The sequence below is a fragment of the Delphinapterus leucas genome, chromosome 18 (assembly GCF_059928025.1).
Source record: "Delphinapterus leucas isolate spDelLeu-1000000601 "Yukka" chromosome 18, BTC_Dleu_Yukka2, whole genome shotgun sequence".
Lineage (NCBI taxonomy): Eukaryota > Metazoa > Chordata > Mammalia > Artiodactyla > Monodontidae > Delphinapterus > Delphinapterus leucas.
In genome coordinates, this window is record NC_143146.1 from 34,282,293 (window position 1) to 34,293,009 (window position 10,717).

At 35.8% G+C, this 10,717-nt stretch overlaps 1 pseudogene; it reads right to left on the bottom strand.

Annotated features, from left to right (window-relative positions):
• Window positions 1–9,643: 9,643 nt before the first annotated feature.
• Window positions 9,644–10,511, bottom strand: LOC111176339 (rab9 effector protein with kelch motifs pseudogene; annotated as a pseudogene).
• Window positions 10,512–10,717: the final 206 nt, after the last annotated feature.

The window sequence follows — 10,717 nt, forward strand, 5'->3', positions numbered from 1 at the left end:
TAGAGAAATGCCAATCAAAACTACAATGAGATATCACCTTGCACCAGTCAGAATGGCCATCATCAAAAAATCTACAAACATGGGAATTCCCTGGTGGTCCAGTGGTTAGGACATTGCTTTCATTGCTGGTGGGCCCCGGTTCAATCCCTGGTTGGGGAACTAAGATGCCGCAAGCTACACAGTGTGGCCAAAAAAAGAAAAAACAAATCTACAAACAATAAATACTGGAGAAGGTGTGGAGACAAAGGAACCCTCTTGCACTGTTGGTGGGAATGTAAATTATTACAGCCACTATGGAGAACAGTATGGAGGTTCCTTAAAAAAACTAAAAGTAGAGCTACCATATGATCCAGCAATCCCTGGGTATATATCTGGAGAAAAACATGGTTTGAAAGAATATATGTACTCCAATGTTCATTGAAGCACTGTTTACAATAGCCAAGACATGTAAGTAACCTAAATGTCCATCGACAGATGAATGGATAAAGAAGATGTGGTGCATATATACAACAGAATATTACTCAGCCATTAAAAAAATGAAATAATTCCATTTGCAGCAACATGGATGGACCTGGAGATTATCATAATAAGTGAAGTAAGTCAGAGAAAGACAGACAAATATCATATGATATTGTTTATATGCAGAATCTAAAAAAAAAGATACAAATGAACTTATTTACACAACAGAAACAGACTCACAGACTTATAGAATAAACTTATGGTTACCAGGGAGGAAGGATGGGGGGCAGGGATAGATTGGGAGTTTGGGATTGAGATGTACCCACTACTATATTTAAAATAGATGACCAACAAGGACCTACTGTATAGTACAGGGAACACTATTCAATATTCTGTAATAACCTAAATGGGAAAAGAACCTGAAAAAGAATAGATACATGTATATACATAACTGAATCACTTTGCTGTATGCTTGAATCTAACACAACATTGTTAACAATTATGCTCCAATATAAAATAAAAATCAAAAATTTAAAAATTAAAAAAGTAAACTAATTAACTTCCCTACACCAACATTTTGTTTTATGGAATAAACAAGTGCTTCATTTTATAATTTGATGGTATTCTAAGACGTTAAATATTCATCCCTATGATCTCGGGTGGTCTCGGCCTGCAGAGTGTCTTGAAGCAGTATTTCGGTTCCCGGCCAGAGATTGAGATCGAGTCGAGGTGATGAAAGCACTGAATCCTAGCCACTAGACCAGTGGTCAGTGACAAGGCCCTGGCCCTATGGCTTTGCAGAAAAAGAATTCCCACAAAGACGGAAGGTAGTGAAACAAGTAAAGTATTTATTAGGAGAAGAAAAGAGTACAGTACATGTGGGTAGACACAGAGGCAGGCTCAGAGAGAGAGTCGCACCCTCGTGGCAGTTTGAATCACTTTTATGGGACATTTTTTCCAGGTTTCCTTTGGCCCATCATTTTGATTTGCCTGGTTCAAAGTTTGTATTTGGTATGTCTCAGGATCTCCCCATGTGTGTGCGTGCATCTCTTAACCAAGATGTATTCTACTGAAGAGGCCTAAGGGTAGACTTAGCAGCACTTAGCATCACTCCACTTTTGACTTCCAAGGAGCCTTTCTGCACATGTGTAGTCAGGGAGGTCTCCTGACTTTGAGAATGAGAAATATGTGGTCTCTTATCTTCTATCTGGGCAGGGCCCACCCTCCTCTCTCAATTGTCCTGTTATTCTCATCTCATCTCGGAGCATTGATCCAGAGGGAACAAACACCAACCGTTTGCCCCAGGGGCCCATGTATCTCCTGCCTCACCTATGTGGTACAAAAGAACTATAAAATCCCTATTAATATAGTAAAATACATAAGATGTTTGTCCTTTCCTTGTGTGTCTGTGTGTCTGTATATGATGTTTTTCTTTGCATTTGATGCTCTGCAAGGATGCTGACAAGAGCTTGTCTATCTGGCATCTCTTTCACTAGGAAATCCCTTTCCTTCTCTCTTGATTGTATCTTTTGTTTCTTTTTCTTTGTTTACCTTGTATTTTGAAGAAACACATCTTCAAGAAGCTTCTTGAGAATGTTTATTGGAATTTTAAAATCTTGTTTTGAGATCTTGCTTCTTTTAAAATATTTTTAGTATCATATTTAAATATAATTTTTCTATCATTTCAAAGGACTTTTTTATTGTTTTTTTTTTAGCTGCCAGTGTTGCCATTAATGAGTTTAATGCAATTTGATTACTGAGAATTTATAATTTTTTTGTTTTTGATTTTAACCCTCCAAATCCGTTCCTCAATCTATTCCACAGAAGCTTTTTAATTCTTCATTTTTCAGTTGCCATTGCTCCCATATTTCTCAATGCTCTACCTTAATATGGATTTTTTTCCATTAATTTGTCTAGCTACTCAATGGTCCTTTCAATTAAGAAAGCTGTGCTTTAGAAAAAATTTTTTTTATTGTTTCTTTGACAATATTCTTCCATCCGGTTTTCCAGCTATTTCGGGTATTCCTTTCAGTTGGGTCTTGGATTTTACAACCCATATTCTCAAATAATTTTTAAACAAATTGTCCTATTTTTAAAGAAAAAAATAAAGTATAAAAATTCTGGCATTCTTGAGGTTAATTATTGTAAATTGAATAAACAATTATCTTAATTCCCACATAATATCTCACTAAAATGGCAGTGAAATAATCAACAAAAAGTATTACTGCACAAACATACAAAAGAATGGAAGAGGAGACACAAAAAGTCAAGATATTTCAACATTCTGGAAAATTGAGTACAGAAGAATGGATGGATGGATGGCAACTGAATCCAACAAAGATAAGAAAGTTGGCACATATGCAACAAGGCACGTTATGGTTTACACTGCACTATCGTGAAAGGTCCAGGTGTCACAAACAGCAGGTATCTGTGAAGGAAGAAATTAGGGATTGAGTCAAACACAGAAGAGTAGGTGACATATCTGTAAACAAGCCTCCACCAGGTGTCCTCCCTTACATAGCATAGCAAGATGACTACCTGGAGAAATTAACCTTGGGGAAATTAAACCAGAGAAGCTCAGGATATAGGGAAACCAGCCACAGTTGAACACAAAAGTAAGGTATGATATTGAACAGAAAGGCACTGAGAGAAATTGTACACATCAAATAGTGAGATCCCTACTTCTTTTTTTTGTATTCAATCCCCAGAAAGGTGGATGATGAAAGCTGGACATATTGTATCATGCAGGCAGGAGTCTAAGGTTTCCATTCGGGGAAGTTTCCAGATTCCAGGAGAAAAGACTGACAGATGTATCATGAGGAATTTCCCAGTGAATTGTTCCATCTTTTTCTCCTGTGAAGAAGCTCATCATTCAGAAAGTTCCAAGCATGCATGATCTAGCAATCATCTGTTTAGTTCTGTATTAACTACATTCATTAACTACATTCATTACAAATTGTCAGCAAAACTCACCAGGTGTTTGAAGAAAATCCCTAACATAAAAAATGAAAACAAAAATAAACAAAAAAAGAAGTAAGAAAAAAATATGATTCAGGAAGAAAAAAAAAGCTTTAGTGACTATAAAGTCTTGAAAAAGATAGATGTTTTAAGTATAAACAAGAAGAGGATACTATAAAAGGAAAAAGAAATAAGATACTGTGTGTCCAAGGAGGGACTCTTGTAATTAGAGAATATGATCATAGTAATACTTTGAATAAGTCAATAGAAGTTTTAAAGGAAAATTTGTCACTTTCCTTAAAATGATAAGAATGGTAAAAATGTACCATTTTTTTTGACTCAATCCCTAATCTCTTCCTTCACAGATACCTGCTGTTTGTGACACCTGGACCTTTCACGATAGTGCAGTGTAAACCATAACGTGCCTTGTTGCATATGTGCCAACTTTCTTATCTTTGTTGGATTCAGTTGCCATCCATCCATCCATTCTTCTGTACTCAATTTTCCAGAATGTTGAAATATCTTGACTTTTTGTGTCTCCTCTTCCATTCTTTTGTATGTTTGTGCAGTAATACTTTTTTGTTGATTATTTCACTGCCATTTTAGTGAGATATTATGTGGGAATTAAGATAATTGTTTATTCAATTTACAATAATTAACCTCAAGAATGCCAGAATTTTTATACTTTATTTTTTTCTTTAAAAATAGGACAATTTGTTTAAAAATTATTTGAGAATATGGGTTGTCAAAATAAATTAATAAAGAGTAGAACTTTTCCAGTGAAATGGAAACAAGGGAGATAAAACCTAATTGGATTTCATGTTTCTTATCAGCCCTCAAGAAAGTGTCAGCAAATGGAGTCCATACAAATATGATCATAAAACATTGGTTAGGGTTCAGTACCAGACTATAGAAACCACTTTATCTAATTCAAGCATACATTTATTGCCAGGAATTCTTTTGATAGGCTAGAAGAATGGACTCAACATACAGCTCTGATTTCTTGTAATATCACTACTTCTGCTGTGATTGGGAAAGCACTTTCCTCTGTTTAGAAAACTACCAGATTAGGAAACCTCTGCAATAACCTGCACCAGCAAAATAGTCATTTCCCCCAAATTCTCTCTTCCTTCCTAACTGTGATTCAACTTGATGTTTGGAGCAAATTCATTTCTTTGATAGAACTTCAATCACATCTGGAATCCAATGGCAGGAAATTCTCAGAAGTACTTTTCAATCTCTTTGGTATCTTCTGGAAAAAGGGAAGGGTGGGTGTAAGAAAGTTAATTTATTATTTAGCCATCCATCTCTCTATCTAACTACATCTGCAGCAGCTTGCTTTGTTCATACAACAATATAACTTGGATATTTTAGCTCTGCTTAAAAAAAAATACAAATAATTCCAAGTGAATGAATGAATTCTTCATCCATGCTCATTTCTACCCAGGCTTAAGAGTGGAGAAGTCAGATGCTTGGATTGATTCATGGTTTGGGTTTTGTATGGTGAGTGTAAAAGTAGAACAAGAATGCAGACAATTGAAATGAATAGTTGAGAGACTACAGTCTTTGAAAAGAAAGAACATCCAGAAAACACTAATACTATCCTTATAGTACTTATGGTATTAATCAATTTATTAGATAAAATCCTTACCTGCAATGAGTAAAACCCATTTTAGCTAGTGTAAGAAGGAAATAATATAATAAAGTTTATTAGAAAATTCACAGAACTCTTTCAGAGCCAGAAAATCAGACTTGAAGGCTATTCTATCACAAAGACCTAAATTGCACTGAAGAGTGGCTTTGGCTGAAACAATATTATATGGATTTAGTCACAGACCCTGCAGATAGCATTGCTGATGCTGGGTGGTTTGTATTACTCTTTAAGACTCGTCATTTTACTACAGAAAACTGGCTTCCTCAGCCAACATACTTAATAGAATGAATTCCAGGTAGCTCCAGTTTCTTCATGGTGCTTCTAATTAAGAGTATGATGCCTGTGTTTTAGTTTCAAAAGAGTGTGCTTGAAGTTGACAAAACATGGAACAATGAGTTCGGAAAAATCCAAATGTCTCCTACAATAGGACTGAAGAGAAGTTATAGGAAATCGAGAGAACTAGTAAAATAGAATGTTGAAAACACTGGTTGTGTTATTAGGATTTAATATTTAATTGATACAGCCATTGCAGAAAATGCAAGTATTTTGAATATAGTAGTCACTAAATAAAAGTCTGCAAAATAATTAAAGGATGGTAATACCTATTAAATACAATAAATATGTATAATAAAAAATAACCTAAAATGTGCATGAATAAAAAGCAACTATTCCCACATTTAAACTAAGATTTAGAAGTTTTGTATATATTAGCAACACATAACAATTCTAGTAGCAATGGAAAATAAATGGCAAAACAAACTTACTAATAGCTTATTATTGGAATTTTAGTAACTCCAGCAAAATGCTAAAGTATTTTTAAAAATACTTTGGATCAGCTCCAAATTTTCCAAATGTTTGATTTCCTTTGCATGCTAGAGAATTTTAAGTTGTATCACACATATATAAATGATACACAGTGATATAGATAGAAAATAGGTCTTTGAGTATACTTTCTAGAAATTAATATATCAGAAATTATCACTTTTGTTTCTTAAAGTTGTAATGAATAACTTTAGTTTAATATGCACTTCAAATTATTAATGTATTTTGGCAAGAAAATAAACTCTCTTTAGAGCAACAGTTTCGAGGCAAAACCTGAGTATCTCTCACTGTTTTACTTATTCTGGTAGCAGAGACACTATTAGATAAATTTCATCATACAAATGTCTCTTTCTAAATAAACAGAATCAACATTTTCTACAAGGATCTGCTTCAAGCAATACTTACTATAACTATCATTTCAGATCTACTGTTTTTAGAACATTTTTATGTTATCTCAATAGAAATTGTTTATATTAATGGATTGTCATATATGCTTGCTGTTTATTTCATATGTATTTTATTGTAATATTTACAATTTTTTTCTAAAATTATTTTTATTTACCTTGAGATTTTGACTGGATCACATCTTACTTCATAGTAACAAAGGATGAGAGTTAGTCAAAAACAAATTATTGACATATTATCTCCTGTATCATAAAGTTTAAAGAGACGGTTGAAGGTAAATAGAGATAAAAGGGAGTTGGAAATAGAAGAATAATAAAGATGAAAGGGAGGTAGAGGAAAAAGTTTTAAGAGACCTGAAATAGGAAAGAGGGGAAAGAAGGTTTGATATAAAAAATGAGATGGAGGCAAGAAGCTAGAAAACAGAAGAGAAAATAAATTGACATAAAGCATCTAAGAAAGAAATTACACAGTTTGTTGATAGAGGAGAAAAGGAGTCATTTTTCTTAAATGTTTGTAAAATAAAAGAAGTCTAATCATGTCTTTAGATGAATAGCATTGCATGGATCTTATAGGAAGAATATGAGAATATAACTGTCACAGTGAGTCACATCAACTCCAGAGATCCAGCATGCTTTCTTTGATGTTTCTCAGAAAAACATGCTAGTTGCCTTCCACACCCGAACCTCGGGGAGTCTGTGATTCCCTAGCTTCCTTTCGGTAACCCACTATAAACTCCATTCATGAATATATCTAAGCCTTTCCTGAACCTATTTATATTTTCAGACTATATAACCTTCTGCGATAATGGCTTGCATATGTTTACTACCAACTGTGTAAAGTACAAAGCATAAATCCCTTTTAACTTTTACCCTACATTGGGCATCCTCTAGTCCTGATGCACTTTAATTTGGTGAAAGGAATCCATCTTCACCTTTCATGATCTGGCAAAGTTTGAATCCATGCAGTCTCATCTGCAGTTTTATAAAACTGAATGTTCTAACTTTTTACAATATTTTGACATAGAAGCAAAGGTTTGCCAGAGATTTACTTTTAATTAGTTACATGTTTTGAGAGAAATTATCTCATATTTCTAGGTCCCCAAGTTATCTATAAATCAAAGTGCTTGATTGAGCATGTTTAAAATTTCTTCCTTCTTCTTACTTGCTTGTACATTACCACCCATTCCACCCCACCCCTAGGAGGGGGGAAAAAAAAAGAAGATATGGAAGAGAGGAAGAAAACTGCATTGTAGATGAGTACATGGTCTTTAGAGTTAAACCACCAGGATTCCAATTCCACTTCCTCCACTTAGCTCTATACCTTTAAGCAATTTACTTACTTCTCCATGCTTTCATTTCTTCATCAGTAAATTGGGGATAATAATAGTTTCAGCTTCATAAGGCTATATTTTGTTACCAAATGTGTGTTATGTGTATGTGTGTGTTTAACTTAAATCAGCATCTACTATATAAAATCACTACATAAAAGCTGGCACATGTACACACACACGGAGAAAGAGCGAGACAGTGAGAGCAACACACCTCCACGAACTGGTGCCTTTATGTGATCATCCTATGTTGACTCTAGCCTTGGCCTTGTGACTTGCTTAAGTCAATGGACATCAGTGATGAGAAACAAGTCTATTTTGAAAAGTCTTTCTACATGGGGCTTTTGGAATTTTCCTGAGACCACCATGTAAAGAAGTCCAGTCTAGCCTATCTGGAGGCTACATAGAGCAAGAAGTCCAGTCATCCCAGCTAGAGCCCAGATCCCAGTTGACCAACAAATTGCCTACAGCCACATGAGTTTGCTCAGGTGAGACAAGCAGAAGGACCACCCAGCCTTCTGGTATGGGTGGTATGGGTCCTATGATAAGGACCATCATAGAATCATGATAAATAAAGTGGTTGCTCTTTAAAATCAATAAATTTAGGGTGATTAGTTACATAGTCCACAGATATATACAACTGATAGCTTGATCTCTGATTCTTCTCTATGTGCTAGTTTTGAGGGTTTATGACAGCAACTAAAAATTCACATAAAGCTAAACTAATAAATTTAAATCCCATTCTCTATTATGAGAAGTTCACACTATGTGTACACATGTGACAAATATATGCAATTGCATTAAATTGAACAGATCAGTGATGTCTAATATAGTGTTCTCTGGGAAAAAGACTTGGAGATAGAGACTCCAGGGCAGGAATTTTATTGGGGAATGTTTTTAGGATTAATACATGTGAGGGAGTCAGGTAACCGGGCTGGACAATGGGAGAAGTTAAACTGCAGTGTAGTTGATGCAAGCGTCTCAACATCACACAAGGGCTCTGGAGCTGTGATGGCCCTTCAGCATTGTTCCTTGGTAGCACAGCTGTGATTAGTCACTGGATGAGAACTGCCTTCAGGGAGAGATTTTTAACCTTGGGTGAGGCAGAGGCAATATTTTTCTTTTTTTCTCCTTTATTTACAAGTAATTTTAAAATTGACATATAATTGACATATAACATTTCATGTTTCAGGTGTGTAACAAAATGATTAGATATTTGTAAATATTGTGTAATGATCACCACAATAAGTCTAGTTAACATCTATCACCATACATAGTTACAATTTTTTTTCACTATGGTAAGAATTTTTAAGATATGTTCTGTTTCCATGTCTTGGCTATTGTAAACAGCACTGCAATGAACACTGGGGTGCATGTATCCTTTCGAACCACGTTTTTCTCCAGATATATGCCCAGGAATGGAATTGCTGGATCATAAGGTAGCTCTAATTTTCGTTTTTTGAGGAACCTCCATACTGTTCTCCATAGTGGCTGTACCAATTCCTAAGTGTCCATCGACAGATGAATGGATAAAGAAGATGTGGTACATATACACAATGGAATATTAATCAGCCATTAAAAAGAATGAAATAATGCAACTTGCAGCAACATGAGTGGACCTGGAGATTATCATACTAAGTGAAGTAAGTTAGACAAAGACAGATATCATATGATATTGTTTATATGCAGAATCTAGAAAAATAAAACATATGAATGAACTTATTTACAAAACAGAAACAGACTCACAGAATTAGAGAACAAACTTATCACTACCAGGGGGAATGGTGGGAGGGAGGGATAGATTGGCAGTTTGGGATTGACATGTACACACTGCTATATTTAAAACTGATAATTAACAAGGACCTACTGTACAAAAGTTTAAAAAAAATTTTTAAAAGTTATGTTCTGTTAACAACTTTCAAATATATAATATGGTGTTGTTAACTAGTCACCATGCTGTACATTACATTTCCAAGACTTATTTTATCAATCTTTTCTTTCATAAAATATGGGTTTTATTAGTCAGCTACAGTCATAATATGATCATTATAGATTTCCCTTTTTTATTTGTCCCACCAAACACAAAGCAGAGCTATTTGCCAGTCTAATTTTCCTCATGTGGGTCACAACTTTGGTTTGCCAATAAAATCCCCTTTCTCAGCTTCACGGTTGAGAGTGACAGAAACTGACTCTTCCTTCTCAGATGTAGACATCACAAGCCTTGGAATGATACACATTGGATGGTCCAATTGCAGGGAGGAAGGAGAAGGTGTCAAATTTAAGCAGGGTCCAATGCTTCTGTTCTACCTGATATTGGTACACTGTGTCCAGTGCTCTTGTGAGAGCCATTTTCTAATGAGGTACATGTGTTTCTCAACCATCACAGCGAAATGTGTGGCACAACCTATATAAAGGGCCCCAGTGTGACTCAGCTTTCACAAATTCATGTCATTTATATCAGTGCAATGGAGGTCATCATGGATTTTTCACCTGATGAGCCTCTGTGGATGCAAAGTTTTGTCCCTGCTGCCATCTTCATATGATTTTCCCAGGAAAATTGTTTTTTATTTTTGCGGTATGCAGGCCTCTCACTGTTGTGGCCTCTCCCATTGTGGAGCACAGGCTCCGGACATGCAGGCTCAGCGGCCACGGCTCACGGCCCCAGCCATTCTGAGGCATGTGGGATCTTCCCGGACCAGGGCACGAACCCGCGTCCTCTGCATTAACAGGCAGACTCTCAACCACTGCGCCACCAGGGAAGCCCGGAAAATTGTTTTTTAATGGGTCTTTTGCTGAGACCAGGTTAGAATGTTTGCATCCCACACATGTAGATTCAATCCTTCAGGGGCTGACTGTCTCACTTTCCTCAACTGAAGACGTACAAAAGGTTTCCAAAGATTTCTAATAGGGGGTGGAATGTTTTTGGTCATGGTGGGGGGTGAGGGGGCTTATGGTCATCTCTAGAATGGTCCAGGTTCTGGCTTCAGAATTTTAGGACTTGCAGGCAATCTTGATTTCCTGGCTGCCCAGTGCTTCTAAACACCCTGACGCCACATCTATAGGGTACACATCTGAGAAGCTCACATTTGAAT